The sequence below is a fragment of the Pinus tabuliformis genome, chromosome 8 (genome assembly GCF_031772625.1).
Source record: "Pinus tabuliformis cultivar Carrire ecotype Pingquan chromosome 8, CPIR1, whole genome shotgun sequence".
Taxonomy (NCBI): Eukaryota; Viridiplantae; Streptophyta; class Pinopsida; order Pinales; family Pinaceae; genus Pinus; species Pinus tabuliformis.
The window spans coordinates 1,718,298,299-1,718,308,771 of record NC_142294.1 but is presented as its reverse complement, the minus strand read 5'-3'; positions in this window follow the sequence as shown (position 1 = coordinate 1,718,308,771).

The following is a 10,473-nucleotide window of genomic DNA, read 5'->3' as shown; positions in this document are numbered from 1 at the left end:
TTTCTCTTCTTTGGCCCTTTATTTCATTTTTCCATTTTTTATTTGTTCAAAGAATTGTGCATATACACTTATTTATTTCATTGGGTAGAAGAGGGATCCCGACTTATTGGGAGAAGAAGAGGTTTTCCCTTTAGAGAAGGATATTTATATATACCTATGACATACTTGTTAAGGTTTTCCCCCTCTACCTACTCTACTTGACTTATTTGACAAGGGTTAACCGAAAATAGAAGACCGATTAGAGTATGTGATACTAGTTAAAAGTGCAAGCATCATGATTTCACCATGACTCTCTCTGAAAGGGACGTATTTTCCATCAGAATATCATCGACTAAAAGAAATTCAAGATTCACATAAAGAGAGGGAATACACAGATAATCAAATGTTGATAACATTACAACTTCCTCTTAGACTTCACCTAGCTTTCCTAGAAGCCAAAGACGGTTATGTGTAGAAAACTAACCTACAATTAAAAAGAAAACAAACTAAAGGAAAGAAGCGGGGTAAAGTGAAACAAGGTAAAGAAAATCAAAGAAACAACATAGAAAAGAAAAACTACTTCTACTCCTAACCTAATTAGAACATAGGCCAACATACATAAAGTGATACTTCCAATGCAGCCATTAGTGCATTGGCTAGCCTATGTAGGCGAGGGAATGTATGTCAAGAATGATATACAATCAAACTAATAAAAAAAAGATAAGGCAATACAAACCAAAGCATTCGAAGCTTGAATGCACCTGCAGAAAAGTAAAAACAAAAATTTCATGAAAGGCACTCTATAGATGTGCCATGGTGTCCAAACACATTGCGAGTCGAAGATAAGAAGGTACACACTTTCAAACTTGGAAAAGGATCAAACATGAAGAAATAAGAAAATTCATGTTTTGCAATAGTGCTTACTACATATGACTCCTCCAATCACTGAGTGATAGGTTCGTGTGATACAGATGTAGGATGCGAAGATTGTAAGATAGATTGATTTTCAATGTGAACAATAGAGCAATGAGGAGCCTGGAAATATTCAACACATTTCTGATCAGAAATCGAATTGACCTCAAGGCTAGGAGAACCTAAGATAACCATCAACTCAGGCTGAAGTGCCTCGACAACTTGGGGAGGTTCTAATTCCTCAGAAGATGGATCATCGAAGATCAATGGCTTATAAAGATCAACAATGGAATAATCATAATCATGATCAAATGCATCAATGAAAATATCATGACATCCATGATTAAAAAGTTCAAGATTAGAAATAGGGGCATCCTCATGATCTAACGAATCATAAAGAGGGGATGATGGAAAATGAGAAATTTCACCCTCTATGTTCCCAGAAAGGTAAGATGAGAGATTGGGAGGATCAGGCAGGAAAGATTTGTCCTCCCTGCATTCAAATGAAAAATTGCATTCCACGTGTTCTGCGAATAATTGAAATTAGTAACATTCGAAACTAAATTCTCACAAGATTGAACAGAAATGATAGAATCATGGAAAATTTCAAGATAATGTGGAATATGTGTGGACGAAAGGGGGTCCTCCTTCACCGCAGATTCTTGTTCAGACTCCCACACATACTCATCAAAAATGACATCGTAGTTTGTTTTTTTAACACCAACTCCATCCATAACTTTATCCTTGTGAACATAAAAAGAGAGGTCCAAGACAGGTGAACACAACCCATCGCAATCTGGAGCATCAGAGGGAACGAAGGATGGAGGAAGAGGAGATATAACTTCATCACAACCATTAGAGACACAGTCCAAATCTGCGTTGAAATTCTGAGTAAGTGGGGTAGGAGGAGATGGAGGTAGATCAATAGGTGAACTCGTAATTTCCCCCATCTTAGCCTGTGGAACTAGAGTTCTTTGATGAGAAAGGGACAGAGGGTCACTTGGAATAGAAACCTTGTCCATCATAGATTTAGAAGCTCTAATACCAAGGTATGTTGGGAGAGGTTCAAAAGATTCCAACTCATTTGGATTTTCTGAAATGTGAACAAGATATAAAAATCTACAGCTAAGAAAGACCAATCAATTTCATCTTCAGGAAATTCAAAGCAGTAATAGATAAAATGATTGTGAAAATCCTGAACGTTCGTCAGGTGCTTTTTTTCAATTTCAGAATTTTCTTATTAAGATATTTACGATCATAGAGATTGAAAGCACGACATGAAACTATCAAATTTTTTCGAAAGAATGAATGGAGCCATTGGGCAATGTGTTACAACATTATCACACACACCCTTAGAACATGAGAATGAATAACGTACAACCAACATCCTCACAGTGGATGTTGTGTTTTGTGTAGAAATCAATAAATTGTGTGGTATATTGAAATAAGGTTGTTTCACCCTCGCCATTGAATTTCAAATTGGACAAGTCATCTATAATTCTTGTCGGCACTTTTAGATTTGTGGATTTAGAAAAACATGTCGGGGTTATGATTTGGTGAGAAGTCATGAAATAAGTGCAAAAATTCAAAACAAACTTCAAGGGATCAACTTGTCATCTAGCCCTCCTTCTAGCGCTAGAAATGTTGACGGTGTTGGACCCGCCAACATTCATGGGATCTCCCCGATAAGAAGTCCCAATTAGACCTCACACTGTTTGGAATAGGAGTCCTAGCAGTGGGTGGTAATGTTATGCTTGGCTGTGGAAACACATAGATGGAAGTATGATAACTTTGGGTGAGATAAAGTGCATGACCCTGCAAAGATTCAAGTGTGATGCATGAAGGTTCCAACACACAAAGGGAAAAGGAAGTGTGCCCCTTGGAAGCCTATAATAGTATGCAGCTTGAAAGGAACACACAAGCAAGATGACATCACAAGCTAAGATTTGGAATAGTCTACAAGTTAAAGTGATGAGTTAATACAACAACACACATTCAAAAAGATTCATATAAATGCAAACGAAATAGTTCATAAGCATATGCGTAAGTTAAATAACATACATTGCCAATACAACAAGAATAGTCATACTATATTAAAAACATATGCATGAAAGTGTGTTGGCTCTGATTTTATTATTATAAGTGAAAGTTCCATCCATACATACACCAATGACGACCACTAGCCCCAATAGTGGAACATTACAGTCAAGAACACCTACTCCTCCAAAGAAGTCTACTCGCTCTACGTTATGGAGAAGCCAAGGCTCTTCACAATACTTCCAAGCTCTTCCTAAGCCTAAGCCTAGCCAAAAGCCTGTTACATGAGTTATGATGTTCTTTTTATACCAAGAGTGGGGTGACTCTTCAACTCCCCCTTTGTGACCTTTGGACTACCCTCATGACTTTTCAACTTCTTCATAAAATAACACACTACATTACATGATGACTTTTCATATTCCAATATTGACTCTTGGAATTTCACTTACAACATAATAACAAATAATAGTGCATTTTACACTTATACCCATATAAGACAAAATAGGGTAGAGACAACTTGACAACCTAACAAGACACAACACTATGATGCTAGAATTTGGGAGAAGTCTAGCTCATCAACCTCCACTTGCTACTTCTTGGTCACTTATTGGTGCCAAGCTTGGTATTGCGTGATGGAGACCCCAAACTGCTTAACGGTGTCTTGTTGGAAGCAAACTCTAGCCTCCATGGCATCTAGGTACACTGTATTGGAACCTATGTCCAACTCAATTTGAAGCATGAGAAGCATTACTCTGACTTTGATAGGCCATCGATGAAATTTTTCATGTTCTGTGAATTCTACTCCAAATCTTCCCTAGTGGCATTTTGTCTCAACTGCTCCAAGTACTCTTTGACCCCCTGTCGGACTTGGTTCTTGGGTTTAGATTTGCTGAGGGAAGCGACTGATGGGATCTGGTGTTTTCTCACCAAGACATCCAAACTGTTGTAAAACCATACATATGAGCCTTGAATGTTGCTAATGAATGAGGTGAGTTGTTTATTGTTCTGAATCAACATTCAAACCTTTTCTTTCTCCAGCTCTGCCTAAGACTTCATTTTATTTACTAAGTCAAGCATTGACCCTTTGTACCACATTGTCCACTCTTGCACATAGGCAATGGCAGCTTGTATGATTTTGAGAGTTTTAACAAACTCTTTCCTCTACTGTTGTAGGCCATGCAAATAGAAAACTACTTTATGTACAATGACAAACCCCTCATATAGCTTCCACATGGTTTCTTCAAGTGTTGATACTTCGACAAGTATTGCTACTCTCAACTCCCCTAATGCGGAAATTTCATTATGCACAATTACTCGGAGTTGTTTTGCCTCTTGCCTAGCAGCCTACAAAATCTGTGTCAGTTGCTCATTCTCGATCGTCAAATAATGAACATTTGATCTTGTTTCTCCTACATAGGCCAAGTTGGCTTCAGCAATTGCATTTGGATGTTTCTTGGTGTTCGACACTATCACCCTTTCTCCAATGAATGCAGCTGATGTGTGATCATCCAAAAATTTCTTCCTCCACGCTTGTACAATCCTCTTTTTGAACTCATCGAAGGATAGATTGTACACATCCATGACCAGATCATCATTAAGGAGAAAAACATCACCTTGCTCGCTCGGGGTTGGCTCTACTACTGGAGGTGTTGGAGACTGAGGGATGAGTTGCAGTTCTCAACGTCAGGTCAAAATCTTCATGTTGCGGATCCTATTCCAACTCCATGTTTTTCACTTCAATCAGTTGCTCAATCTACTGAGAGAGCTCCCAATCCTGAATCTGTTTACCTTCCTCCTTAGTTGTTGATTGTTCATGTTCTTCAACTTGTATCGAAGTTTTTCCCTTTGTCATCGCGCCTTGCATTTTTTCTTCTTCCTTCTTTTGCTTCTCTTCTCCTTCTCTCCTTCTCAACTCTTATTATTCCTTTAGCTTCTTCTTTGTCTCTTGTAGCTTCATTTCTGCTTCCAACAACCTCTGATTTTCTCTCTTCCTCCGCTCTAATATCTGTATCCTCTACTTCCTCCTTGCTTTTGCTTCCAAAGTTTCTTTCATAATAAGAGGATATGCTTTCATTTTGCAACTTTCTTCTCCCTTTGGACTATCAACAAGCTTCCTCTTTCCCTTGTCTTGATTGGGATTTTTGCCTTCTAGTGTTGTTTCTTTCAGAGTTGTTGTTTTCTCTGGAGCAACCTGTGAAGTCCTTGCTAAAATGATTGGCTCATTAACTCTAGAGGAGTTGTAGTTGTACATCTAAGGATACTCTTCTTTCCAATGAAATTCCATGCCGATCCACGGAAAGTAAACTCTCGTATAGTGGTCCGTGCAAATACTGGGGGGATCATACGAATTAAAGTCCTTAGTGTCGAATTCAAATTTCAAGATCTCCTTAGCCTTGGCATCTGAAACTTTCAATTTCTTTATCTCGTATAATCTAATATGAAAAGGAAGATTGGGCCATGGTGCTTTATTCTTCCTATGCAGCACCGCTAGCAACCCTGTAGTGAGATGGTATGATACTTCTTGCACGATCAGTTTGTCAATGGCATACCTTGGTAAGACATGCAAAGGCTTCTCTCTGCCAAACACTCTAATGAAGGTGCCAACCGGTGAGCCAAACCAATCTTCAATGTCTATTATCACCTCCATTCCTTCTCGTGACATGAAAGGTGGATCTTCTTCAAAGATAAGTTTGTACAGTAGAATGATGAAGTGGTCAGTTAGTCGTTCCATTACTCCTTGACAATTTCATTCTAAAAGAAATTTGCAATAGATTTGCGTGGTTGTTTCTCATGGTGTCCATGTCCAATTCATGCCAAGGAACTACTATTGCGCATAGATTGCATCCAGTAACCATGCAGACATATAGAATCTTGCTAGCTCACCCTTGGGCAGATTCTGAGCTTGTGCAACATGGGACTTCAATTGTTGAGCCAACATATCTGACCAGTTGAATAACCTCCCATCCTTCACCAACTGGTCGACTGAGACTACCCACCCTCTTCAGGAAAGGTTCCAGTGCTCTCTTGACCATAGATTCTGCAGGAAAAGATAACCAAGATCTGTTAAGCCTTCCTAAGGGACTTTGTCATGTACACCTGGGTGGGCGTCTGTCGAAACTTCAATGTCTCTTTCCCCCAGCATTTTACAATGTCTCTTGCATTCACATAGCTGTGGGTGGAAGAGAAGAGTGATTCCATGCGCTTTACTAGCTCGAGAAAGTGATACATCTACTAAAAGTCTTCTTCCTGGAAGGTGGCAAGCTTTTGCCCGCTAGCTCTTCTCAATGTCATGGTTTTCTCATCAAAGTGTGAGACAATCTAGTTGATGATTTCTACACATGGGAAAGCGGGATACCTGCATGAAACCTTGTATAGCCCTGACTGCTAAATGCTAAGATAAACCTTCCAAACCTCTAAATCTGACTCAAAGTCCTTTGCAAAACTATCTTTAATATGTTTCCATGTCAATGATGATCCCTTCTCTACAAACAGTTGAGTATTTTCATACACAGGCAAATAAACTGATGTTTTTTCAACTGCGTCCCTAGTAGTGCTCTCATTGGCTTCCTTGGATGCAAATCTCTTAGATGCCATGGTAATAGTGACTGTTGGAAAGTTGCTCAACAACTACTAGCCTTGTGGGATAGAAAGGACACTCATCGCAAGCAAATGTCAGTTTTAAGCAAAACAACTTACATGCAAGTTCAAGAAGAAAATTGGGCACTCGATGGGATTGATTAAGCAATTTTTCCTGATAGGGAGTACTAGATTCCTGTGGCAACTATGCGTTGCACAGTCCCAACAGCCAAGGTGGAAGCCTGATGGTTGAAATTGTGCAATGCGTAGTTCAGCCTTGGCAGAGGCCTGGGAGAGACTACACATTGTGTAGTCTCAGTGGCCAAGGATGGTAGGATGGCTCTTGGAATTGAGTAGTTGGAGCCAACTTCGACTATGCACTGCTCAATTCCAGAGGCCAAGCTTGTGGCTTGAGCCTTGGGATTGCGCAGTGCCATCTAGGCAAAGTGAAAACCGACCAAGGAAAACCTAGATCTACCCAAGGGAAGTGTGGAAACAAGAATATCTAAGAGATGGTGAGAAGCTGAGTGCATACCTAACTAAGTGTAGATAGATGCATGTAAATCAAGTACAACAATTAATTAAACAAAAGGAAAACAAGTAGGTGAGGAGAGTCATCGCAACGACGACCATTGTTGCAAAAACATGAAAACTAATGCGACACTTGGGAAAGGAAATCTAAAACTTTAAACAACACTTCTACAAGTTAAAACAAGTCAAAACACCAACAACCATGAAGAGAAACTAGTGAAACAACACTCACACAAGCCAAACAACAAAAAGGGACAAAAAAGCGGCAAACGACAACAAAAAAATATCACCCTGAAAAGCACCAATGATCGCACCGAAGGTTCATTAATCTCCTCAGGAATGCTAGAGCTCCAAAATCGAATGTGCAAATGATCTATATAAACGTCGATTAAATAGATTTGGACAAATTAGGGTTTATGACGTGCATGCCTAAAATCAAGGAAAAAGCAACACTTGGAAGATGTTTCTAAAAATAGCACACGAGCCTACTTCGAGATACTAAAAATAGATCCCCATTTTTTAGGAATATTTTTTTCATTTTTCTTTTTTTCTTTTTTATGAGGAAACTTTCCATGCACACTGCTGGGAAAGATTGCACAGTTCTGGGGAACTAGGAAACTTTCTGACTTAGTGCATTGTGTTGTTTTTGAGTTCATCGATAGTTTGCCTCACATGACTCCGCAGTTTAGGCAAGCCCATAACTACTATGAGACTAAGTTGGGAGATTAACTTGTGAATTAGAAGAATCAACTAAGTTAATAAGGACAAGTGAAAATGAAAACATAAGTCTCAATTGAAGCATGAATACCTAGATCAGTGCAAGATGAGTTGTTGTGGATAGTAAGGAAGGCTCCAAAATCAAAGCATAGACAAAATTTTGGAGGGTGGTTGTAGATGCTACAACAGGTCCCCATGGGTAGATGCATATAAAAGGATGTAAAGGGAAAGAAAGAGAGAGAGAAAATGAGAAGTGTGCAAAAGATTCTTTAAGGGAGAGAAAAGTATAGAATGTTTGAGTTGTCTCTACAAAGCTCTCATGTTTTGTAATGGAGAATGTATTTATGTTTTATCATACAAATATCTTATTTGGTGATGAATGAATGAAAGATCTATCTATTTCTAACCTCTATGAGTCTTATGTGTTATAATGAATTTGTTCTTTAAGTGTTTAGTCTAAATCTTTCATGGATTGTTAATGAATCTTATGCTAATATTTGAGATGTTAAGATCTTGTTGTTGTGTTGAATTTTGTCATCTTTGAATAAGATCGCAGGCTAAAAGTTATGCAATTCCTATAAGATGCTTGTGTGAGGCCTTCTCCAACCTTTGGAGTTTGAAAATATTGATGCTTACGAGGTATTTGTTGGCCAAGAAGTTGAAACCCTGGGTTCGAACCTCATGCCAACAATTAGTTTCATTGTCGGCACTTCATTGTTCATGTCCTTCACTAAGGATGAGGTGATGAGGTGGTAATCATCTCGAGAGGAGATATAAGACTAGTTTTCAAAGAAGGAAGATGAATTTGCACAACTAGAAATTAGAAATTTAAGAATCAAACCTAAAATGTGGTATATATATATATATATATATATATATATATATATATATATATATATATATATATATATATATATATTATATATTTACAGTAATTTTTATGTAATTTTATTTATAGAGTTCCCTTATATTTTCCAAGAGTATTTAAAGAAATAGGTAGCCATTAAATTCTAAAGATTAGTTTAATAATCAATTCTTTAGAACCAATAAATGGTCTATATATTAAATAACCTCGATAGCAAGTGGATTCAAGCCATTAAATTTTGGTTTGAGTGAGCAAAAGAGGGTTATATAATCAAATTTACAGTTGAATGTAGTGAATCTTTCAACAATGCCAAAAGAAACTTAGACTCTTGTCCGTGAAGTAGGTTCCTAGCTCAAATTCCATTGTGGATTAAGATGATGGTTATGGAGAAGGAAATGATGAGGATGGATCTCGAGTAAATAGAGTAAAACCCGATGTAAATGGGTCATGATGATGATAAGGGGGAAATGATGAGATGAACATAGAAAGAAGCTACAAAAATGGATTGGGAAGAGTAGAGCTAGAAATGGGAAGAAAGAGGCATAAGAAGAGCTAACATTAGAGAGTAGGTTAAGCTAGAAAAGAGAAAGAAAGGAGAAAAAGATAGGTCGAAGCCAAGGGATTAAGAACATCATACAAGGAGAGATAAAGTGTGAGAGTAGTGTGGAAAGTGAGTGTTAGGAGTGTAGCACAAGACTGGAGCGTTGAGGAGTTGGTGCAAGGAGATATCACAGAAGTAGAGGACAAGTCATCAAAGAATGTGGCATAAATAAGACTTCAAGAGAGATAGATGGAGATAGTAGGGATATCTCTAGAGGTGAAGATATGGAATCTTGATGGTAAGTAAGAGGGTTAACATAATGTGATGAGGAGAAAAAGAAGGACAAGATTGATAATTGGATAAGAAGCAATGAAAGAAAAGGGGATACACAAGAAGAAGGGATCTTGGCAATGGTAGGAAGACTCATGTAACTAAATTTAGAAGGCTCTTTTAGATTTATGGATAGAGGTTAGATAAGGAGTAAACCCCTCTTGGAACCACCATCCTTGCACATATTAGTCTGAAAGAGTTCAAAACAATCAAATAGATGTAGTGCGATAGGTTAAAGTTGTAGCCAAATAGAAGTTAGGAGTTTTGAGGAAAAAGGAGGAAATTTGAAGGTAATTGAAGTTAAGATATTGGTAGAAGCACTTAGTTCAAAGAAGTTTGTGCATACAAAGATTCCACTAGTTGGGCGATTGATATCAATTTTGCATCATATAAGGGGATCACTAATGAATCTTATGATGGAAATGCAACACTCAACATTAAGACTTCTACTATTTCATGGAATTGGGAAGGATGACAAGAAATAGCATTTGTTCACTTGTAAAGTAGTTTGTATGGTTAAGCAAACTACAAATGGTGTAACCAAGATTACACAATTAAATACCATGTTCAAGACTGAACTTGGTAGTGGAATCTCTAGCAAGACAAATTAGGTTGCTTACAAAAATAAAGCAAGCCTTTCAAACTATCAACATAGTTAATAACATTAATAAACATGAGAAATAAAAGTGTTGCTTTTGTTATAAACATACCATCGTGCCAAAGTTACGATATTAAAATTATTTTTTCACTATTGCTAACTTCGAAGAAAAAATAATATTGCAAACAGTAAACAAACTCTCAAGAATGTCATAATAAAATAAGGAATGTACAAGATGCCTAAAACACTTTATAGTGAAAAAAATATTAAAACAAAAAAATTTGATAGAATAAACGACCATTAAATTTCATTTTCAAACATTTCCCTCAACATGAGTATTTATAAAATATTAATCTGTCAAAACTAAAGTAAACTTTGTGATTTTAT